Source organism: Ascaphus truei, chromosome 18, assembly GCF_040206685.1.
Source record: "Ascaphus truei isolate aAscTru1 chromosome 18, aAscTru1.hap1, whole genome shotgun sequence".
Classification (NCBI taxonomy): Eukaryota; Metazoa; Chordata; class Amphibia; order Anura; family Ascaphidae; genus Ascaphus; species Ascaphus truei.
In genome coordinates, this window is record NC_134500.1 from 4,749,400 (window position 1) to 4,774,615 (window position 25,216).

Consider the following 25,216-nt stretch of genomic DNA (forward strand, 5'->3'; position numbering starts at 1 on the left):
CACAGCACGCTCCCTGAGAGCTCGCAGGCTGCACATTGCTGCTCTAACACCGCACGCTCCCTGAGAGCTCGCAGCCCGCACATTGCTGCACTAACACCGCACGCTCCCTGAGAGCTCGCAGGCCGCACATTGCTGCACTAACACCGCACGCTCCCTGAGAGCTCGCAGGCTGCACATTGCTGCTCTAACACCGCACGCTCCCTGAGAGCTCGCAGGCTGCACATTGCTGCTGTAACACCGCACGCTCCCTGAGAGCTCGCAGGCCGCACATTGCTGCTGTAACACCGCACGCTCCCTGAGAGCTCGCAGGCTGCACATTGCTGCTCTAACACCGCACGCTCCCTGAGAGCTCGCAGGCCGCACATTGCTGCACTAACACCGCGCGCTCCCTGAGAGCTCGCAGGCCGCACATTGCTGCTCTAACACCGCACGCTCCCTGAGAGCTCGCAGCCCGCACATTACTGCACTAACACCGCACGCTCCCTGAGAGCTCGCAGGCTGCACATTGCTGCTCTAACACCGCACGCTCCCTGAGAGCTCGCAGGCTGCACATTGCTGCTCTAACACCGCACGCTCCCTGAGAGCTCGCAGCCCGCACATTGCTGCACTAACACCGCACGCTCCCTGAGAGCTCGCAGGCCGCACATTGCTGCACTAACACTGCACGCTCCCTGAGAGCTCGCAGGCCGCACATTGCTGCACTAACACCGCACGTTCCCTGAGAGCTCGCAGCCCGCACATTGCTGCACTAACACCGCACGCTCCCTGAGAGCTCGCAGGCCGCACATTGCTGCACTAACACCGCACGCTCCCTGAGAGCTCGCAGGCCGCACATTGCTGCACTAACACCGCACGCTCCCTGAGAGCTCGCAGGCTGCACATTGCTGCTCTAACATCGCACGCTCCCTGAGAGCTCGCAGGCCGCACATTGCTGCACTAACACCGCACGCTCCCTGAGAGCTCGCAGGCCGCACATTGCTGCTCTAACACCGCACGCTCCCTGAGAGCTCGCAGCCCGCACATTGCTGCTCTAACACCGCACGCTCCCTGAGAGCTCGCAGCCCGCACATTGCTGCACTAACACCGCACGCTCCCTGAGAGCTCGCAGCCCGCACATTGCTGCACTAACACCGCACGCTCCCTGAGAGCTCGCAGGCCGCACATTGCTGCACTAACACCGCACGCTCCCTGAGAGCTCGCAGGCTGCACATTGCTGCACTAACACCGCACGCTCCCTGAGAGCTCGCAGGCCGCACATTGCTGCTCTAACACCGCACGCTCCCTGAGAGCTCGCAGCCCGCACATTGCTGCACTAACACCGCACGCTCCCTGAGAGCTCGCAGGCTGCACATTGCTGCACTAACACCGCACGCTCCCTGAGAGCTCGCAGGCTGCACATTGCTGCACTAACACCGCACGCTCCCTGAGAGCTCGCAGGCTGCACATTGCTGCTGTAACACCGCACGCTCCCTGAGAGCTCGCAGGCCGCACATTGCTGCTCTAACACCGCACGCTCCCTGAGAGCTCGCAGGCTGCACATTGCTGCTCTAACACCGCACGCTCCCTGAGAGCTCGCAGGCTGCACATTGCTGCTCTAACACCGCACGCTCCCTGAGAGCTCGCAGGCTGCACATTGCTGCTCTAACACCGCACGCTCCCTGAGAGCTCGCAGGCTGCACATTGCTGCTCTAACATCGCACGCTCCCTGAGAGCTCGCAGGCCGCACATTGCTGCACTAACACCGCACGCTCCCTGAGAGCTCGCAGGCCGCACATTGCTGCTCTAACACCGCACGCTCCCTGAGAGCTCGCAGGCTGCACATTGCTGCACTAACACCGCACGCTCCCTGAGAGCTCGCAGGCCGCACATTGCTGCTCTAACACCGCACGCTCCCTGAGAGCTCGCAGCCCGCACATTGCTGCTCTAACACCGCACGCTCCCTGAGAGCTCGCAGGCTGCACATTGCTGCTCTAACACCGCACGCTCCCTGAGAGCTCGCAGGCTGCACATTGCTGCTCTAACACCGCACGCTCCCTGAGAGCTCGCAGCCCGCACATTACTGCACTAACACCGCACGCTCCCTGAGAGCTCGCAGGCTGCACATTGCTGCTCTAACACCGCACGCTCCCTGAGAGCTCGCAGGCTGCACATTGCTGCTCTAACACCGCACGCTCCCTGAGAGCTCGCAGCCCGCACATTACTGTACTAACACCGCACGCTCCCTGAGAGCTCGCAGGCCGCACATTGCTGCACTAACACTGCACGCTCCCTGAGAGCTCACAGGCCGCACATTGCTGCACTAACACCGCACGCTCCCTGAGAGCTCGCAGGCTGCACATTGCTGCTCTAACACCGCACGCTCCCTGAGAGCTCGCAGCCCGCACATTACTGCACTAACACCGCACGCTCCCTGAGAGCTCGCAGGCTGCACATTGCTGCTCTAACACCGCACGCTCCCTGAGAGCTCGCAGGCTGCACATTGCTGCACTAACACCGCACGCTCCCTGAGAGCTCACAGGCCGCACATTGCTGCACTAACACCGCACGCTCCCTGAGAGCTCGCAGGCCGCACATTGCTGCTCTAACACCGCACGCTCCCTGAGAGCTCGCAGGCCGCACATTGCTGCACTAACACCGCACGCTCCCTGAGAGCTCGCAGGCCGCACATTGCTGCACTAACACCGCACGCTCCCTGAGAGCTCGCAGGCTGCACATTGCTGCTCTAACACTGCACGCTCCCTGAGAGCTCGCAGGCTGCACATTGCTGCTCTAACACCGCACGCTCCCTGAGAGCTCGCAGCCCACACATTACTGCACTAACACCGCACTCTCCCTGAGAGCTCGCAGGCCGCACATTGCTGCTCTAACACTGCACGCTCCCTGAGAGCTCGCAGGCTGCACATTGCTGCTCTAACACTGCACGCTCCCTGAGAGCTCGCAGGCTGCACATTGCTGCTCTAACACCGCACGCTCCCTGAGAGCTCGCAGCCCACACATTACTGCACTAACACCGCACGCTCCCTGAGAGCTCGCAGGCTGCACATTGCTGCTGTAACACCGCACGCTCCCTGAGAGCTCGCAGGCCGCACACTCAGTTCACGTGCTAATTTCAATACAAGTGTCAGAGCTCGGGGGAATTGAGTAACCGCCCTTGCTCGCCTCCCAGCCCCCCTTGCTCGCCGCCCAGCCCCCCTTGCTCGCCTCCCAGCCCCCGCCCGCTGGCTTGTCACATTAAAGCTTCAGAGGCAGCTGTTTTTTTCTCTGTGCAATCTTCTTTCTTGATTTGCAAAAACAATTGGGAATTTTCTATGATTCACGTCTATAAATCACGTACGTTGGAGGGGCTCCGAATGATCTCATTTCACAGGGCAGCAAAGAGCGCTTGTACTGCAGTCTTCTGGAGTATTTAAAACATGGTCTCTGCTAAGAACCCCTCCTCTCACCCTGGAAGGAGCATGTCGAGAGCAGTAATAGCAGTATACCAGCTATACCAAGGGTGCTGATTCCTTTAGTGTGGGTTAGAGTTTGGTGCATAATAACCAGGAATAATATTATGTTCCTTTCCGCCCTCTCACAGTATTCCTGTGTCCTGTTTCCCTCTTCCTTACAGCCCTTTGTTGATCTGAGTCCTTTAATTGTATATTATTGACTTTATTTCCATGCATTCATACTGTGACTTCTGCAGAATATTAATGAGTGATCCCTAGAGTGGGATCCCCAGAGTGGGATCCCCAGAGTGGGATCCCCAGAAAGCCCCCACCGGATTTCCACTCTTTACCACATACAGTACATATATATTTTGGATCGTACTGTATGTCCTAAACCCAATATCTAAGTAAACCACCAATGTTATTACATTTGAACTATTATAGATTTGCAGTCACTAAAGCAGGTAAATAAATACCTATAAACACAAGCACAAGCACATTGACAACACAAATGGTGCTAAATAAAAAAATATTTTATTCCAAACAGAAGACATACCTCCCAGTATAAAGATGTGTTAAAAACAGATCGAAAATTACAGATATGAAGCACATAATATCTTTTCAACCAAGGGGTCAGTTGGCTGGACTGATGGCTATTAGAAAATATTTCTTTGAATTGGACGGGATTTATAAACAACAGACCAGGAGATGGAGGGAGGTTGCCAGCCTGAAAAACTATCTCAGAGATTGTTCCCCGGGTTGCGGATCTATCTGTCCTCTTCTCATCAAATACAAGATGAGATTTTTATCAAATCTTGGGGGAATGTACTAGTGGAATGTTCCAGAACTTTGATGAAACTATTGATAGATTTTGAGTCTAAGAAACTCGAGACAATCAATGGGGACGTAAATAGACGCCATACAGAAATGGCTACATGGCAAACCAACCCGGACTTTAGACCTCTTGAGTCCAAACTCCAATCCAATATAGAGAGATTTACAGCAGATATCAAAGCTAGAAAATGGAAGAAATACACCCGAGATCTTACAGTCTTCTTGACGGGAAAGATTTTCCACTTAAAAAGACACAAACCCCACATAGCTATAATGCATGACCAGCTGACTCCTCCGTGGATTGGGACTATTCTGAGAGTGACAGTGAACTAGACAGACCCTTCCATAGACCGAGACAGGGGTCCGGAAACAATGGTAACCAGACTTAGTCTGCCCTTCCTCTTGTTACCAATGACCTCAGCTGTTTTTTAGACCAGAACAGAATGGCTTTTACTCATTTCACAGGAGGAAGACGCGGCGGGGACAGAGTAGTAAGCTTAAGGAACAGAGACATCTGTGTTCCACGTCGTAGGGGCAAGAAACACCTACCTCAGAGATAATCCAGAATAAGAACTCAAGATCCCATGTTATGAACCTTCCGACTAAAACACTCGATCACTACCATCTTAACATTCTCGCTAAAGGACTTTCTTTCTTACCTACAGTGCCTTTAGATCACTTTGAATGTATCAAAGATGTCAATTTATTTCAAGAAAACTACTATTACAAAAGTTTTTCTCTAGAAGATACAATTTATAAATAGAGATACGACTTATGGGAATGTTGATGTTAATGATCGTGGCTTGCGCCCAAGTACATACCGGACTTCTGGAGGAGAGACAGATCACACCAGGAGAGGGTCCCTCTACAGATCTAAAGGGTGGATCCACATTTATTCCACCTTTTGAAACAAGTGAAATGTTTTCACATCTTATTCGCGATATTGAGAAAATCTCACATACAACTAGGGGACTACAACCTGATCTTCAGGGAATTTACCACTCTTAAATATCAAGAGAGCAACAAAAACATCATCATTAAACCCTTGAGTAAGGGTGGTAACATCATGATCTTAAATAGGAATTCACACGCTAACGAGTGTTTAAGACGGTTATCAGATAGGACTTGTTTTAGTGTCCTTCATGTTGACCCCACAGATGTCTTTATGAGGGAACTAAGGGATCTATTGCAGAAAGCCCTTGAGAAGAAGTGATTGACCAAAATGAGTATGAGTATATTCTTGTCAAAACACCCCAATATATGCTTTAGTTCAAATGTAATTACAGTGGCGGTTTACTTAGACATTGGGTTTAGGACGTACTATATGATCCACAATATATATTTAGGTGGTAAAGAGAGCAATCAGGTGGGGGCTTTCCGTTGATCCCACTCTAGGGACCACTCATTAATATTCTTCTCTTTTATCCCATATGCACCATCCACTATATTTACTTATAGCTGAGTGATAGGTTCCTCTCTGTGGTTGTCTATATCAGGGGTGTGGAAACTGGGGGGCACGAGATTCTCTGTGGGGGGCACAGGGTTACAGAGGTCACGCACTCCTCCTAAAGGCATTTAAATGAAACGCCAGGAAACCGGTGAAGGCCTCTGTAACTCTCTCTTACCTTGGCTCACACGGCTTCTGATGACGTGACGCCATGGCAACGCGGCATCAAATGATGCCGCAGGGTCACGTGACGTTGCGTTGCCATGGCAACGTGATGTCAGAAAGCCGGAGCCAAGGTAAGGAGGGGGGCGAGAGGAGGGAGGGACTGCCGGCAGGGGGGCGCAGGGGAAAAAGATTGCGCAGCCCCTGGTCTATATGACTTCTGAATCCAGCCAAGTGTGGGACAGCTCTGACCGTCTGCTTGGAGAACGAAGGTCTAAAGATATAGTACCACAGTAGTTCCCACAGCTGCTGCTCCCACTGCCTGCTCTCCACCCCTCCAATCATCAACCGAAACAAAGTACCCGGGTGGGGGGCCAGAGCAAAGGGTCCGTAATCAGCGCTTCAAGTTCCAGCAGCCATTGCTACAAAGAGAAGAAACCAGGATAATTGGTTAGGAAAAAAGGAATGGTGTATATAGCGCTAAAAGGCTGTGAATATATAATAAACAGTGTATATAAACATATAAGGTGATAAAAAATGTGTGTGACCTTACACACTATACCTTAATAATGTGAGGCTAGGCTGCCGAGGGAAACTAACCCAAAACACAGTTACTGTAGTACAAAGCAAAAAACAACCATACAGATCGGCGCCTACAGAGTCCCATATAGGAAAAACGTTCAGTCCAATGGTAAAGAAGTGTCCAGAAATGTCCAATCTTGCACTTCACGCTCCACAGCAAGATGTTACAAGAAGCATGTGATGCAAACGCGTTTCGTGCGCTTGCGCACTTCTTCAGGACTAACCCAGAGGACTAAGGCAGAGTACCCACAGGAGTGATCGAGGTACAGCAGTAGGATAATTGGTTACCACAGCTCCAGAAATAAAGCTCAAAGCCTTCCCGTAAATTGCAGCATTGTTATTTATTGACCAATTCCCCAGAATATACAGTGGTGACGTTTCTGGGTGGGTCATATACAGGCTGGACTGGGCCCAAATATTGCCTGTGTCGCATTGTGTAGTCACAGAATTATTCAATGATCCAATTCTGTCATTTACACAACAGTTAATACTTTTCACAGTTAGGATGTTACGTCTATACGATAAGAACACGCAGCATATCAAATAACAGGTCAATATACAAAAGATTTACAATGTCTGAGCTCTTTCACTGGAATTCCAATAGTTGTTACTATGTAGCAGTGTGCGAGAAAGTCTGCAATGGTAACATGTGTGTCAGGGCCCCTGTAATGTTATCCTGGGGGGCTGAGTCAGCTATTCTCATTATAGGCCTGTGTATTCACAGCCACACAAAGGGGCGATGCAAAGAAGCCGGGGTTTAGTGAAACATTGTTTTTATTGTGATGAAATATGGGGAACTGTAGTGTGGGCAAGAGACAGAAATATGCGAACACAGTGACGTTTCCAAAAGAAGTACAGAAAAGAAACTCTGAGAAGCACGGCCGCTCTCCCGCTTAATGTGAACGCTGTAAACCTGTCGGGGGGAATCATGGAGAAAGCGATAACATGTTTCTCTCTGGGCTTCCTCCTGCCCGTACCTAATGGCTATACAAGAGCAGGGATGGGAATGGAAGCCAGAATGGCAGTAAATGTGTCACATCCACTCAGCGGGTTGTCAGCCGGACCCAGTCCCTGGAGACGGAACCGGCATTCCTGAAATATAGGAAAATATTTGACTCTTATCAAGTTCCAAAATGAAAAAGAGTTACTGGCGCGTTTATCCCGGGCGCGTTTATCCCGGGCCAAGTGACACAGGCGTAACTGACCCTGTGCTGGTTTTGGCAGTGACATGCACAAAGTGTAAGACACACGTATGAAGACGTAACTATATTATGTAAATGAAGACCTGGCAGATCGTGTGGGATCGGTCTCACTGACTGGAACATAGTCTTGCTTATGTGATGGCAGTCTCATTCATTAGAAGCAAGTCTCATTCATTTAAAGGCAGTCTCATTTATTGCAAGGCAGTCTCATTTGTTGTAAGGCAGTCTTATTCGTTGTAAGGCAGTCTCATTCGTTGTAAGGCAGTCTTATTCATTTGAATGTAGTCTCATGCAAAAGGCAGCGGACAGCTTTCCGGGGGCCCAGGACTAGAGTCTCTACCGGGGTCCTGGATTGTTGAGCGGGGGGAGGTATCCGCTCCCCCCCCCTGTTCAAACACTCTCTCCCTCACACACTTCTCCTCTCTCCCTATCCCTGATCTCTCACTTTCAAGCCTCCCACCTCTCTCCCCCCACTCTCACTCGCCCCTCTCTCATTTCACCTCTCCCCACTCGGTCACTCACCCCCTCTCTCGCTATCTGCCCCTCTCTCACCCCCTCTCTCTCACTATCTTCCCTTCTCTCACTTGCTCTTGCACCCACATCTCTCAATCTTCCCCTCTTCTTTCACTCTTCCCATCCTCTCACTATTTCCCCCACCTCTCCCCCCCCCCCCCCTCTCACTCTGCCTCCCACTCCCTCCTGGGCCCTACCTGTGGAGTGGAGTGCACATACTCTTTCTGGGGAGCCCACCGAGGCGACCGAAAATGGAAGTTGGGCCAGACTTTTTTCTAGGATTGGACAGCCCCAGGGGGAGGAAAGGGGTCCCCCCCACTGGGCCTGGGACACACGTCCCTGTGCTGCCACCATGATGGGGGTCTGCCCATGCATTGCATGTCCGTCTTTGGTCATTTTAGGGTATTCTCAATCTCTGGAGGGGGATCTCTCTGGCTGGAAATCAGTTTCCCTTAATGGAAAACAGTATCTATCGCTGGCAGGTAATAAAGGTTTCTCTTACTGGAAATCAGTCTTGCTTGTTGGAAGGCAGTCTGCAAGACAGTCCCCCTTGTTGGAATGCAGTCCCTCTCGTTAGAAGGCAGTCTCGCTCGTTGGAAGGCAGTCTCGCTCGTTGGAAGGCAGTCTCGCTCGTTGGAAGGCAGTCTCGCTCATTGGAAGGCAGTCTCGCTCATTGGAAGGCAGTCTGGAAGACAGTCCCTCTTGTTGGAATGCAGTCCCTCTTGTTAGAAGGCAGTCCCGCTCGTTGGAAGGCAGTCTCGCTCGTTGGAAGGCAGTCTCGCTCGTTGGAAGGCAGTCTCGCTCGTTGGAAGGCAGTCTCGCTCGTTGGAAGGCAGTCTCGCTCATTGGAAGGCAGTCTCGCTCATTGGAAGGCAGTCTGGAAGACAGTCCCTCTTGTTGGAATGCAGTCCCTCTCGTTAGAAGGCAGTCCCGCTCGTTGGAAGGCAGTCTCGCTCGTTGGAAGGCAGTCTCGCTCGTTGGAAGGCAGTCTCGCTCATTGGAAGGCAGTCTCGCTCGTTGGAAGGCAGTCTCGCTCATTGGAAGGCAGTCTCGCTCATTGGAAGGCAGTCTGGAAGACAGTCCCTCTTATTGGAATGCAGTCCCTCTCGTTAGAAGGCAGTCTCGCTCGTTGGAAGGCAGTCTCGCTCGTTGGAAGGCAGTCTCGCTCGTTGGAAGGCAGTCTCGCTCGTTGGAAGGCAGTCTCGCTCGTTGGAAGGCAATCTGGAAGACAGTCCCTCTTGTTGGAATGCAGTCCCTCTCGTTAGAAGGCAGTCTCGCTTGTTGGAAGGCAGTCTCGCTCATTGGAAGGCAGTCTCGCTCATTGGAAGGCAATCTGGAAGACAGTCCCTCTTGTTGGAATGCAGTGCCTCTCGTTGGAAGGCAGTCTCGCTCATTGGAAGGCAGTCTCACTCGTTGTAAGACAGTCTCACTCGTTGGAAGACAGTCTCACTCATTAGAAGACAGCCTCACTCGATGGAAGGCAGTCTTGCTTGTTGGAAGGCGGTCTCGATCAGTGACATCATGCTGTGATCTCACAGACTTGCTCAGAGTGTCTGCATTAGGGTTTCCCAAAGTATTACTGTCACCTCCACATTTGGTGTAATTTTATTGAATGATCAGGTCTGGAATCAACCAGAATTTGGTAAAAATAGCAAAGTTGTAAAAGAAAAAAGTAAATTTCCAGTAGATTCTGAAAATATTTTTAATATTTGGCGGACTACACAATGTTAATTTAACTTAACATGTAATAACTTTACATAACACATAACACATAACAACTTTGTGGCTCACTGTGTTCTGATACTTTGTGAGACACATTCTCTACCCTTTTTCTGCAAACCTTTTTTGCATGCTGGGTCGTTATCATTATTTGATTTGGATGGTCCAATGGTGCCCTCCAGTGGTTTAAAGTGTAACTGCACCCACTAACATGGCGCATGCGGTGAACCCTGTGCTGAGATGAAAGGGCGGTGCTGAAAAAGTGCAGACCGATTTCCTAGCGCAGTGATTGGAGAGAACGCAGCATATATTAGCACGCTTCTATATACACGAGTGCTAAAAGCAGCGGCGAGTCCCATAATGTTGTTATACTGCAGTGCATTCATGTAATAATTTATGCGTATAGTGATAATTACACTTGCATGGTTAAGTGCTCTCCTCTGGGTAATTGATACATTATTATAATTTTTTACCCAAATCTGTCAGCTATAAGTATTTGTTAAAGTGAGACTTGGGGGGGGATTTGATTTCCTCTGGTTGTGTGATGTCACTGTGTGATGTCACTGCGTGATCAGCGAGCGCTTGTACAGCCAGCGTTTCCCCCCTCCCCCACCTCCAGAGAAAGCCGAATGTGTCAACATTCGAGGCGCAAAATTCTGTGCTGGTTTTTTAACAAAATTCGATTTGCAGACGGATATTCATTGGCGGTTTGGACAAATTTGGGCAAATACTCCCGATACCATAATTTTCAATTCACACGAATATTATAACATCCGCCTGCGAATGTGCGAGACATCCAATTCTCAAATGTTTATACATTTGCCCAGAACTTCCAGACCCAGAAATCTGTGTAGTACATGAGTACTAGAGTACTAGAGTACTAGTCTAAATGACTCACCCCCACATATGCACTTACCATAACCTTGTCAGGCCTGGAGGGGCAGCCGTTCTAGCAGTCACCTGAACCAGCTGCTGGATAGCTGTTGTGGCTGCATACTCTTGAGCTCGGCCTAAGGCCTGGGACACAGTAACTTGAAGCTCGCTGAGGCGCGCTCCTGCTCTGCCTCGCCTGCTGAAAATGGAGCTTTTTCCTGTCCTTGCAGGCGAGGTAGTGAGCGCGCTCTGGGGGCGGGGCGGAGGCGGGGGCGGAGCGTAGGCGTGCCAGGAGGCGGAGCGGGAGGCGGGGCTAGTCCCCTGCTCCCATTGGATATGAGCGGTCACGTGACCGCTCCTCCGCTTCCCCGAGCGGCAAATTTCAAACTTCCCTGTCTGTTCCAAGTTTCTCAGCCTCCGCACGCATCAGCGCGCATGCGGAAGGGGAAACTATAGCCGCGCTGATGACAGATGCAGGGGGTTTGTGCATCTGCTCAGCCCGCCTCAGCGAGCTTCCATTCACTATGTCCCAGGCCTAATACCTGCCTGCTGCTCACCCCCTTTGCCACTGTTGCATTGTGGATACTTCCCTGGTGGCCTAGGACGTTTCAGTGTGGTCATCTCGCTGCAGCCGATCGGCCACAAGGTACAGCTAGCCACCGGCCGTATCCCAGCGAAGGTAAGTCTCTAACCCCTGAATGCTAATCAGAACCCGTACCCTTAACCTATCCCGTTAACCTCTTACCCTAAAACTCCTAAAGTTAACCCCAAATACTAACATTAATCACTGTAACCACTTACCTTCACGGTGAAACGGCCGGCAGCTAGCTGTCCCCAGCGGCTCATCGGCTGCGGTGAGATGGCCGCGCCGGAACATCCCATTCCGCTAGCTGGCTTAATTTGAAAGTAAACACTTCTTATTCCCGCTCGCTAGATCTCTGTGGTTCTCCCATTGCACCCAGCCTTGCTGTCCGAGAGTGTCTCATTCGTCTGACCAGCTTCCTGCCTGAATTTCCGCCTGGCTGACTGCGCTCTTGACCTTAGCCTGCCGTGACCTCGGCCGTCATGAACTAGTCTTCAACCTTCCCCCCTGCCCTGACCACGCCCTGTTTTACTTTGATCCCGCCTGACCTTCGCTTCCGCCTCGTCCTTTTTGTACTGCGTTTCCCAGTCGATCCTGCACGACACCTACCCTGAATCAACTCTGTGACACACAGCTCATCTCCTCAGTCATGTCCGGCCTCAGCCCTCTCCGGCCTCAGCCCTGTCCGGCCTACTCCAGCCATCGGGATCCTTTCTCTATCTTTGAGCCACCATCATCAGTGCATTACAAACACCGTACATACGCACCTATCATCCTACTGTCTCTTCCCCATATATCACTTAGATTGTAAGCTCTCTGGGGCAGGGACTTCTTTTCATACTGTGTACTTGTGTGTTTGAAACACATATTCCCATTATGCATTGTGTATTACACCCTTATTATATTGTCTAGTGTTTGTATATGTGTCCATTACAGCTGTGAAGTGCTATGTACATGGGTGGCATAATACAAATAAAGAGATATACATGCATACATTATTCATATTCCATTATTTATATCCTCTGTGTTATATTCTCTGAGTATTGAGCAGGGACCTAGGTCAGGAATATTGGTTCATACAAATAGGATACACGTGACTCAGATGTACTAAACAATGTATCTGTGCCCCATAAAAATAGTTGAACCTGCGTAAAATCTTCCGCCAAATTGCACCTGATGGAAATCCTACAAAGTCTGTTTCCATTCAGCACAGAATTAAGTTACGAAGTATCAATCACAAATGTATTTGACGCAGATCTGATGTTTCATTATATAGCTAACAAAATGTATTAATTGTCACTGTATGGCTATTATAAATAATGTCAATGTATATTTACGGGTACTGGCACTAATTATAGTTTAAAAAACACATAATTATGTTTGAATTTATATTGTATCAATCCGATATTCGACATGACACAATGTATCAAAATTGTACATTGAACTAAAGTGTCATGTGAATGAACTCACACAACGACCTTCATGCGTGCGACACGAGGACATAACGACCTTCATACGTGCGACATGCATACATAACGACCTTCATACGTGCAACATGCATACACAATGACCTTCATACCTGCGACACAAGGACATAACGACCTTCATACGTGCGACGCACGGACATAACGACCTTCATACGTGTGACATGCATACATAACGAACTTCACACGTGTGACATGTGAACATAACGACCTTCATATGTGCGGTACGTGGACTTAACGACTTTCAGACGTGCAGCACACGGACATAATGACCGTCATACGTGCGACACGCTGACATAACGACTGTCACACGTGCGACACGCTGACATAACGACCATCATACGTGCGACGCACGGTTTGGACTACTCTGATGCACAGAAACAATGTCCTCAGGACTTCGGGGTTCCTGTGTTTGCCTTAGAAACACTTTGCATGGACGCACATTTAACAGATTCCACATGGACCTGTTTGACAAGACCGGGTTTGGAATGTGTTGCTCGTTACATAATTACCTTCATTATACACAAACACAAGACTTCCTCGTGCTTCAAAGCTTCACTTATAAAGCATGTCAATGAAGCTCATCACATGGCCTGTCTGACTATCTCTGGGATTGGCCGGTTTAGGCAATAAAATGACATCACTCACTACCTGGCGTAGCTTAACCCAGGATAAGGACACTAGTGCATCCTTAACCCTTTCACGGCTAGTAATGACTCTTGCTTTGTACTTGCTTGTGTGAACGGCTTATTACTGAAGCCGTCGCATTTTTTTGCAATTTTATTTTAATCTAGCATTGAAGTAGGGGGTCTCCGGAACGGAACCCCACTAATGTCAGCTGCGGGGACCCTCTGCTTCTGGAGATACTTGCCTCTGAATCAGGTGCCGGTAACTGCTCTCTTCGGCTGCCAGGGTTCACAATATGGCCGCTGTTGAAAGTTTTGGCGCCCTGCGGGCTGATAGGAAGCCATGATATTCAAAGTATATGTATCACAGGACAAACAAAGTACCCTTTTTGACATTAAGATGACACTGGCTGGGGTTAGGTAACCTCTGATTAGGGGAATCGGAGCTCCATCCCATGTGGAATCACTTGAAGGGCAGTGGACTCCAGATAAGGCTCCTATACCCTGGTCCAGGACAGCGGTGCGCAAACTGGGGGGGCGTTAGATTTTCTGGGGGGGTGCAGCAGTTATAGAGGTCCCGCGCTCTCCCCCCAGGCATTTAAATTAAATGATAAAAACACAAAAAAAGCGCAAGACGCAAATGGTGAAGTATATCAAAGTAATCAATATTGTTATTAAAAGGGTAAGTAATCTGCGTACATCAATGTTGTAAAATAAGCGCATTCACATGTTAATAACACGAAATTACCACACGGCAAGCATCAGATGTAGTGGTCTGGTGGATACAGCTCTGGTCTCTCTGCTCCTGTAGACTGGAACTGCTGCCTGCGTTTCCCACGGTCTCTCACAGTCACAGCAACACGTGATTGGCATCCACAGCATCCAGCAAGATCGCTCGATCACCAGGTCATCTGTCCCATCTCAAGCACTAAACACACCTAGTGCGAGTCTCCTTCAGCCGGTAGTAACAGGGTCCAGGTCTCTCTCTACTGCGGTCTAAGCAGCTGGCGTTTCAACGGGGAAAACCCGTCGGTAGGTGCGCACTGAGATGACGTCATACGCGCAGCGCGGAGCTGCACACCGGCCGTGTCGGATCGATGCGGGCAGAAATTTAGGCACAATAAAATGCTCAAAAATGCACAATGAATGGCAGGGGGTTAAAAGGTACCATAAAATAACAGAAAATAGTAATCCTACGCGTTTCGATGAAGAAGCTTTTGTTTAGCTTCGAAAGAGATACTTCACCATTTGCGTCTTGCGCTTTTTTTGTGTTTTTATCTCTTAGTTCGTGGAAGTGTTGAGCCACTCTTTATTTTAGCAGCAGACGCCACATCCAACGGTTTTGTATGGATTTACTTTAGGATTTTGTCACTTCCACAGTGGGGTTGGGCCTTGCATTCAGTCAATTGATAACCAAGGCCTAAGTAGATGGTGTAATAATTTAGACATTGTCTTCTTAACGATTATGTGTCTTTTGGGTTGCGCACTTTTCTTCCATTTAAATTAAATGCCGGGGGGGGGGGCTCGCGAGACCTCTATAATACACTCACCTTCCCTTCCAGCGATGCGTCGTCCTGGTAACCAGGCGTCAAAATACGCCACGGCTTCACGTTACCATGGCTACGTGATGTCACATGACCCTCGCGCGTCATTTGATGCCAGGGTCGAGCGGGGGTTCGGGGGGGGGAGCACAAGGCACTGAGGAGTGCAGGCCTGGTCTAGGAAATTTGATCGTGACAGTTTCATTGCAACCGAATGTCCGCCGGCGCTTCGCCATGACTCACCTCGCCGCTGGGACTTGGTGCCACCGCCCGCTTCAGTAAAGTGCCTTGCCCTAAAAACCCCTATCCTAAAACACCCTACCCTAAGCCCCTTACCCTAGCCAATAAAACCCTTAAATTAACCTCCTACCCTAACAAGTAAAACTTACCTTAGAACCGGCCGGCGGCGAGGGTTCCTGTGGCGGGTTGGCTGCACCAGATTGGAAGCAGGCGAACCCTCCGCCGCAGCCAAATGCTGGCGGTCATTTGGTTGCGGCGAAATGGCTGTGACCAAATGTCCCATTCCACCTATACAACTTATCTGCGTCTCTGTGCCCTAAATATCCCGGTATTTTTCCCCTCGGCCTCGTTTGTTGCAATTAGGAGGAGTTACAAGATGCACAGACTGGAATAAGAGCTATAAGTTCTGCAGCTCCGTCTGATACGCCTGTGGCCATACTGCCCTGACCGCGCTGATCCCGCCGGGTCTCGGACGCTAAGCAGAGCGAGGCTTGATTAGTACCGGGTTGGGAGACCACCTGGGAGAACCAGGTACTATAGGTTTTCCCTTATGAGATCTCATTGGATGATGTGCCACTGGGGTTTGTGTTTGCCTTCCTCTGGATCAATATACTGTAAGTACGGATATAGGATAAAGTATCTGTCGTCTAAATTTAGCATAGGTTCAACTTGATGGATGTATGTCTTTTTCCAACTTCATCTACTATGTAACTACAGTATGTAACTATGTAACTATGTAATATCATCTACTATGTAACTATGCAACTATGATTTTTAAATCATCTTAATATCAAAAATCTCTGACAAGTCTAAGGACACTAACTCCCCAGCCTACTGATCTGCATCGAATGCAAGAAGCCAGGGTTACGCTGCTAGAGAATGTAGCAGGAATAGGTCAAAGGGAACTCAGATACTTAGGAGCCATTTATAAGAGTCGTCTGGCTGCAAAACTGGGGCAAAAATACTGCACCCAATTTATTAAGGAAATAAAATTCCTCTTCGATCATTTTTGACGCATTATGTTTGCACAAGATTTGTAGCGGGGAGACGTCAATAAATGACCCCCTTGGGGTAAAGTAAAAAGATTGTGCTTATAGCAAGGGTTCCAGATCGAATGTTTATTGCAGAAGTAGATTCCCATGAGCAGCTGACAAGATGGATTAATCATGCACGGAATATTCTATAAATGTGTATTTGCTTGAGCACAGTTTCCGTATCACTCCACACCTTACATCGTCCTCTGGTCACAGTACAGTATTTGCAACTAGCCTCACCCGGAGGCCATTCTGTGTGTTTTCTCTGTGTTTACGGGTAGACAATTCTTATGACTGATTCATTCTCTGATGACTTAGTGACAGCTGAATTACAAAGGAACAGCTTAAACGTGCAGTTCCCCCCTAAAGAAATAACCAGTTTTTGAGGTTTCACCACTGGGGCAAAAATACTTGCCCAGGGGCCAGAATATGGCGGCCCAGCTCCGGCAGCCAATAGAAATCTACAAAATCACTTGGGGAAGACATTGCTGCTGTGATCCCACGGACAAATCTGTGATCCCACGGACAAATCTGTGATCCCACGGACAAATCTGTGATCCCACTGACAAATCTTTGATCCCACAGACAAATCTGTGATCCCACAGACAAATCTGTGATCCCACGGACAAATCTGTGATCCCATGGACAAATCTGTGATCCCACGGACAAATCTGTCGTTTTTTTCTTTCTCAAACTGGCAGCAAAAATGACAAATATCTCAGAAATGGGGGTCCCCAGAGATAAAGGAACCACAAAGTATCTGAGGGAACTCGGGGGTTCAGGTACATTAACAAAAATACAAACACAGTGGGGACGGCTGCTTTAAGTTTGTATCCAAATTGTGGAAGAAATAACGGAGTTCAACTTTTTGTACTTCCACACATTACTGTAATGCAACAAAATAACAGCATAACACCTACACAGAGAGCAACAATATTTGCACAATGTGTCACTGTATTATGACATCAGCACAGAGAGTCACATGGTCTTGTGTTGGCCATCTGTCCTTCTTGTCCCCTACAAACAAAATCTCTGAAAGTTTTATACGTCTATAATTTGGAGAAGCTACTAAAAGTTCAACAGTTACTGATAGTTCCTCAAACCGGACATCATTTTACTGTACTCTTGCCTTTTTATTCTTACCTTTTCATGTCCACCAGGTGGCGGCAAAGAGAGGAAAATAAAAACCCACCATTACTTACCGCGTTTTGGACCAGAAATGAATTCTCCCAAATCCGAGGCCAGCATTGTATGTATTGTATGTCTTTATTTGTATAGCAGAACACACAAAATCCAAGGGGAGCATGGGGAGGAAACAAAGATAAATTTAAGTGCAGCAGAATAGCAATGTGGAAAAAACCTCCAAACGACTTGGCTCTAATAGATTGACTACTTACAAGATGTAAGAGTCAATAAGACAGGGTTGACTCATACAGCCAGGGGTTGGTGGGTGGTAAAGTTGTCATCTAAGTGGATCAGGTTCTCAGGAGGATGTGGCCCAATGTTGAGAGAAAGAAACATCCTGACGAAGCCAACGCTAACACGTGGCGAAACGCGTAGAGTGGGAGTCTTATCCAGTACGGAGCCATCAGCAGAGTAGTCTCGGAAGATCCAGCCCTTACCTAGCGACGGACCCGGATCTGACGTCAGACGCCAGCCGGAGCAGTGTCACAGCTGACCGGAGGCCGAGACGGAGAAGTGGGGAGCGTTGCGGGATGTTTCTTTCTCTCAACATTGGGCCACATCCTCCTGAGAACCTGATCCACTTAGATGACAACTTTACCACCCACCAACCACTGACTGTATGAGTCAACCCTGTCTTATTGACTCTTACATCTTGTAAGTAGTCAATCTATTAGAGCCAAGTCGTTTGGAGGTTTTTTCCACATTGCTATTCTGCTGCACTTACATTTATTTTTGTTTCCTCCCCATGCTCCCCTTGGATTTTGTGTGTTCTGCTGTTACTGTGGGGGAAGAGTGAAGACTGCCCCTTCCAGTGGGTGCTGAGCAGGGGGGGAAACTGTATTTACTTATCATTATCACTTATTCACTTATTCAAGTATTCATTAAGTCACTTATTATTAGTGTTTACTTTTTATTTGTTTGCGCCTGTGTTCACTTTACCACTATTTTATTTATATAGCGCCATTAATGTACATAGCGCTTCACGGTAGTAATACACGTGGTAATCATATAAATAACAAATAATATAATATAAATAACAGGTCATGGGAATAAGTGCTTCAGACAAACGTAACATTTAGGAAGAAGAGTCCATGTTCCAAGGAGCTTACAATCTAATTGGTATGTAGGAGGGTATATACATATATGGGGGCCTATGCAGAGAGCAGCGAATTTTAAAATTGGCGAATTTATTAAAAAGTAGCTTTTTTGGAGAGTTTTAATCTCCATATGCAGAAAAGTGCGAATTCTGCTATGTTTAACATGGATGCGTGTGGCGAGTTTAAATTGGCGAGATGCGCGCTTCAGAAATGTGTTAAAACAAATTCGCGCCTTTTTTTTCCCCTTTGCAATGGCCGCGAGCGGCAGTTTTTTTTGGCGAGGCAAAACGGAGACAATCGCGCCATTTTATTGGCGCGAACAGCCGCTAGATGCCGTTCGCGCCTCTCTGCATACGGATATTTTTTAAACTGGCGAGATTGCGGTTCTCGCCAGCCGCGAGGCGAGTTTTACAAAGAGAAAAGAAAAATTGGCGCGTTTTTCGGAAATCTCCATTTTCTGCTGTTTTCTGCGCGATTATCTCCAAAAAATGGCGAATTTCGAAAATTCGCTGCTCTCTGCATAGGCCCCATAGTGTAAATAAAAAAATCTTTGTGTTGCACTTTAAGAACCTTCCAGGCCGCTGCAGGGGAATAGATACAATATGATGTAACAGTGAAGTTATTTCTCAGTGTTAGATGCCTGATGACTTCTGTCTTAAGAATTGGTATCACTTTATTTGTTTTTTATTTGCTGGAGAATAGGAGATAATAATAACTCTGCCGGCTGTAACTTGTTTTCTAAGTGTGTATTAAACCAGCAGGAGACTTGTACACAGCATTGTCATTGTATTCTTAATCCTATTACATCTGCTACAATGTTAGGTGTGGGACAGTGCAACGCATGGGAAGCAGTAGTTTTCTATGAGACATTTTGGAAATTCAGGTACTGTCCCATCTGTAGGAAGGTCCGCCGACATCTTGCCCAGGAATTAAATCCCCACCGGGACCCCGAGATGTTGAGCGGAAAGGGGGACAGGGGGAGCGGGAAGGGGGGATAGGGGGAGCGGGGAGGTGTCTGCTCCCCCCTGTCGATAGTACTGTGAGTTCCCTGAAAAAAAAAATCAAATGTAAGAAATGCGCTAGGTGGAAATGATCCCTCTGATCAATCGAAGAAGAAATGTATAATTGTTTATACTGTAGTTTGTAAACTGCTAACGGGTAAAACCTGTTAAATATTTGGGTATATCAATAAGTGACCATGTATGAATCAATATACAAACAATATACAAAAAGAAAATGTGCCAGCTATCCACCCGATAGAAAAGTGTCCTTGCACGAGGACGTATAAGCGCAATCGTGAAGCGTGACCGAGTCTCCGGATATCTGAATGTAAAATATTAATAAAACAGGGTGAAACAGTTCGACGTTGAGATGAGCCTGTGTGCTGCCCCAAGCCTCTTCTAACGGCATAATCCTCAAAACAAAAACAGAAGGGGCGCAAAGCCACGCGTGGAAATGTTTCTTATAAAGCACGGCAAAATGATGTTGGATAAGGGAAGAACTCGTCATTGAAACGGGATTAATCGCCTTGGAAAGAGAGTGGAATATCTTTCGCTCAGGACCCTGTCCCCTGCGTCCCGTCTCCCCCCGAGTGTCCGGACTCCCCCCTGCGTCCCGTCTCCCCTCTGCGTCCCGTCTCCCCCCGAGTGTCCGGACTCCCCCCTGTGTCCCGTCTCCCCCCGAGTGTCTGGACTCCCCCCTGCGTCCCGTCTCCCCCCTGCGTCCCGTCTCCCCCCTGCGTCCTGTCTTCCCCCGAGTGTCCGGACCCCCCCCGGCGTCCCGTCTCCCCCCTGCGTCCCGTCTCCCCCCTGCGTCCCGTCTTCCCCCGAGTGTCCGGACCCCCCCCTGCGTCCCGTCTCCCCCCTGCGTCCCGTCTCCCCCCTGCGTCCCGTCTCCCCCCGAGTGTCCGGACTCCCCCCTGTGTCCCATCTCCCCCCGAGTGTCCGGACTCCCCCCTGCGTCCCGTCTCCCCCCTGCGTCCCGTCTCCCCCCTGCGTCCCGTCTTCCCCCGAGTGTCCGGACCCCCCCCGGCGTCCCGTCTCCCCCCTGCGTCCCGTCTCCCCCCGAGTGTCCGGACTCCCCCCTGCGTCCTGTCTCTCCCCTGTGTCCCGTCTCCCCCCTGCGTCCCGTCTCCCCCCTGCGTCCCGTCTCCCCCCGAGTGTCCGGACTCCCCCCTGCGTCCCGTCTCCCCCCTGCGTCCCGTCTCCCCCCTGCGTCCCGTCTCCCCCCGAGTGTCCGGACTCCCCCCTGCGTCCCATCTCCCCCCGAGTGTCCGGACTCCCCCCTGCGTGCCGTCTCCCCCCTGCGTCCTGTCTCCCCCCTGCGTCCCGTCTTCCCCCGGATGTCCGGACACCCCCCGGCGTCCCGTCTCCCCCCTGCGTCCCGTCTCCCCCCTGCGTCCCGTCTCCCCCCGAGTGTCCGGACTCCCCCCTGCGTCCCGTCTCCCCCCTGCATCCCGTCTCCCCCCTGCGTCCCGTCTCCCCCCGAGTGTCCGGACTCCCCCCTGCGTCCCGTCTCCCCCCGAGTATCCGGACTCCCCCCTGCGTCTAGTCTCCCCCCGAGTGTCCGGACTCCCCCCTGCGTCCCGTCTCCCCCTGCGTCCCGTCTCCCCCCTGCGTCCCGTCTCCCCCCGAGTGTCTCCCTCCGGAGCAGGCTGGAAAACGGAGCTGAATATTTTGTTTTATAAAAAAGAGGTTTGGATGCTTTGCTTTTGCGCCCTTTTGTTTTTGCCTTGAGGTTTATGCACTGCGAGTACTCCCCTTCTCTCACACACTCCCCCTCTCTTCCCCTTCCCCCTCTCACCTCCCTTCTTTTATGCCCCCCTGTATCTTCCTCACCCCCTCCCTCTCCCCACCTCTCTCTCCCCCCACCTCTCTCTTTCTCCCCCTCCCTCTCCACCTCTCTCTCCCCCCACCTCTCTTTCTCCCCCTCCCTCTCCACCTCTCTCTCCCTCCACCTCTCTCTCTTTCTCCCCCTCTCTCCCCTTCACCCCCTCTCCCTCCCCACCTCTCTCACTCTTCCTCCTCACTCATTCTCCCTCCCCCCCCCCCCCCCAGAAACTACCTGTGGCCCTACCCGGCACCAGAGAGGGTCCTACCCAGGCGGCTGAAACCAGAAGTTGGGCCCGAATTCTGTCAGGGCCTAACTTCTGGGTTCGGACTTCCGGGCCCAAGAAAGATGTAACTGCGCTCTCCTCCGGTGTGTACCACCTGAGCGGCCACCGCGGCCTCTGAGGAGGGGGGAAGCCTGGATAATGGTGGGCTCTGGGGAGGGGGGAAGCCTGGATAATGGTGGGCTCTGGGGAGGAGGGAAGCCTGGATAACGGTGGGCTCTGGGGAGGAGGGAAGCCTGGATAACGGTGGGCTCTGGGAAGGGGGGAAGCCTGGATAACCGCGGCCCCTGGGGAGGAGGGAAGCCTGGATAACGGTGGGCTCTGGGGAGGGGGGAAGCCTGGATAACGGTGGGCTCTGGGGAGGGGGGAAGCCTGGATAACGGTGGGCTCTGGGGAGGGGGGAAGCCTGGATAACGGTGGGCTCTGGGGAGGGGGGAAGCCTGGATAACGGTGGGCTCTGGGGAGGGGGGAAGCCTGGATAAAGGTGGGCTCTGGGGAGGGGGGAAGCCTGGATAACGGTGGGCTCTGGGGAGGGGGGAAGCCTGGATAACGGTGGGCTCTGGGGAGGGGGGAAGCCTGGATAACGGTGGGCTCTGGGGAGGGGGGAAGCCTGGATAACGGTGGGCTCTGGGGAGGGGGGAAGCCTGGATAACGGTGGGCACTGAGGAGGGGGGAAGCCTGGATAATGGTGGGCTCTGGGGAGGGGGGAAGCCTGGATAATGGTGGGCTCTGGGGAGGGGGGAAGACTGGATAACTGTGGGCTCTGGGGAGGGGGGAAGCCTGGATAATGGTGGGCTCTGGGGAGGGGGGAAGCCTGGATAACGGTGGGCTCTGAGGAGGGGGGAAGCCTGGATAACAGTGGGCTCTGGGGAGGGGGGAAGCCTGGATAACGGTGGGCTCTGGGAAGGGGGGAAGCCTGGATAACCGCGGCCCCTGGGGAGGAGGGAAGCCTGGATAACGGTGGGCTCTGGGGAGGGGGGAAGCCTGGATAACGGTGGGCTCTGGGGAGGGGGGAAGCCTGGATAATGGTGGGCTCTGGGGAGGGGGGAAGCCTGGATAACGGTGGGCTCTGGGGAGGGGGGAAGCCTGGATAACGGTGGGCTCTGGGGAGGGGGGAAGCCTGGATAACGGTGGGCTCTGGGGAGGGGGGAAGCCTGGATAACGGTGGGCTCTGGGGAGGGGGGAAGCCTGGATAATGGTGGGCTCTGGGGAGGGGGGAAGCCTGGATAACGGTGGGCTCTGGGGAGGGGGGAAGCCTGGATAACGGTGGGCTCTGGGGAGGGGGGAAGCCTGGATAACGGTGGGCTCTGGGGAGGGGGGAAGCCTGGATAACGGTGGGCTCTGGGGAGGGGGGAAGCCTGGATAATGGTGGGCACTGAGGAGGGGGGAAGCCTGGATAATGGTGGGCTCTGGGGAGGGGGGAAGCCTGGATAATGGTGGGCTCTGGGGAGGGGGGAAGACTGGATAACTGTGGGCTCTGGGGAGGGGGGAAGCCTGGATAATGGTGGGCTCTGGGGAGGGGGGAAGCCTGGATAACGGTGGGCTCTGAGGAGGGGGGAAGCCTGGATAACAGTGGGCTCTGGGGAGGGGGGAAGCCTGGATAACGGTGGGCTCTGGGGAGTGGGGGAAGCCTGGATAACTGTGGGCTCTGGGGAGGGGGGAAGCCTGGATAACGGTGGGCTCTGGGGAGGGGGGAAGCCTGGATAACGGTGGGCTCTGGGGAGGGGGGAAGCCTGGATAACGGTGGGCTCTGGGGAGTGGGGGAAGCCTGGATAACGGTGGGCTCTGGGGAGGGGGGAAGCCTGGATAATGGTGGGCTCTGGGGAGGGGGGAAGCCTGGATAACGGTGGGCTCTGGGGAGGGGGGCAGCCTGGATAATGGTGGGCTCTGGGGAGGGGGGAAGCCTGGATAATGGTGGGCTCTGGGGAGGGGGGAAGCCTGGATAACGGTGGGCTCTGGGGAGGAGGGAAGCCTGGATAACTGTGGGCTCTGGGGAGGGGGGAAGCCTGGATAATGGTGGGCTCTGGGGAGGAGGGAAGCCTGGATAACGGTGGGCTCTGGGGAGGGGGGAAGCCTGGATAACCGCTGCCTCTGGGGAGGAGGGAAGCCTGGATAATGGTGGGCTCTGGGGAGGGGGGAAGCCTGGATAATGGTGGGCTCTGGGGAGGGGGGAAGCCTGGATAACGGTGGGCTCTGGGGAGGGGGGAAGCCTGGATAACGGTGGGCTCTGGGGAGGGGGGAAGCCTGGATAACGGTGGGCTCTGGGGAGGGGGGAAGCCTGGATAATGGTGGGCTCTGGGGAGGGGGGAAGCCTGGATAACGGTGGGCTCTGGGGAGGGGGGAAGCCTGGATAACGGTGGGCTCTGGGGAGGGGGGAAGCCTGGATAACGGTGGGCTCTGGGGAGGAGGGAAGCCTGGATAACTGTGGGCTCTGGGGAGGGGGGAAGCCTGGATAATGGTGGGCTCTGGGGAGGGGGGAAGCCTGGATAACGGTGGGCTCTGGGGAGTGGGGGAAGCCTGGATAACTGTGGGCTCTGGGGAGGGGGGAAGCCTGGATAACTGTGGGCTCTGGGGAGGGGGGAAGCCTGGATAACGGTGGGCTCTGGGGAGGGGGGAAGCCTGGATAACCGCTGCCTCTGGGGAGGAGGGAAGCCTGGATAACGGTGGGCTCTGGGGAGGGGGGAAGCCTGGATAACGGTGGGCTCTGGGGAGGGGGGAAGCCTGGATAACGGTGGGCTCTGGGGAGGGGGGAAGCCTGGATAACGGTGGGCTCTGAGGAGGGGGGAAGCCTGGATAACGGTGGGCTCTGGGGAGGGGGGAAGCCTGGATAACGGTGGGCTCTGGGGAGAGGGGAAGCCTGGATAACGGTGGGCACTGAGGAGGGGGGAAGCCTGGATAACCGCGGCCTCTGGGGAGGGGGGAAGCCTGGATAACGGTGGGCTCTGAGGAGGGGGGAAGCCTGGATAACGGTGGGCTCTGGGGAGGGGGGAAGCCTGGATAACGGTGGGCTCTGGGGAGAGGGGAAGCCTGGATAACGGTGGGCACTGAGGAGGGGGGAAGCCTGGATAACCGCGGCCTCTGGGGAGGGGGGAAGCCTGGATAACGGTGGGCTCTGGGTAGGAGGGAAGCCTGGATAACGCTGGGCTCTGGGGAGGGGGGAAGCCTGGATAACGGTGGGCTCTGGGGAGAGGGGAAGCCTGGATAACGGTGGGCACTGAGGAGGGGGGAAGCCTGGATAACCGCGGCCTCTGAGGGGGGAAGCCTGGATAATGGTGGGCTCTGGGGAGGGGGGAAGCCTGGATAACGGTGGGCTCTGGGGAGGGGGGAAGCCTGGATAACGGTGGGCTCTGGGGAGGGGGGAAGCCTGGATAACGGTGGGCTCTGGTACGGTGAGAGTTGGAGATCCCATAACCTATGCCGCTGCTCAACTCCTACACCGCACTAGCCGGGCAGAACCGCACCCCAGAGGCACCTACTGCAGCGGAAGAGGGGGTCGGGGACTTAATGAGATGTAGTAACAGTCTATAAGGGTGACAAGGCAGGACTCCTCGCTC

General features: G+C 52.2%; 1 long non-coding RNA gene and 1 pseudogene across 2 annotated transcripts in view; one reads left to right on the forward strand and one right to left on the reverse strand.

The window, feature by feature from the left end:
• Window positions 1-14,490, reverse strand: part of LOC142469249 (uncharacterized) — a 45,900-nt gene extending 31,410 nt beyond the window's left edge. For both annotated transcript variants that reach the window (XR_012788995.1, XR_012788994.1), the window contains exon 1: window positions 14,202-14,490. This is a non-coding gene — a long non-coding RNA (uncharacterized LOC142469249). The remainder of the gene's footprint in view (window positions 1-14,201) is intronic.
• Window positions 14,491-15,659: 1,169 nt separating this feature from the next.
• Window positions 15,660-15,777, forward strand: LOC142469337 (5S ribosomal RNA; annotated as a pseudogene).
• Window positions 15,778-25,216: the final 9,439 nt, after the last annotated feature.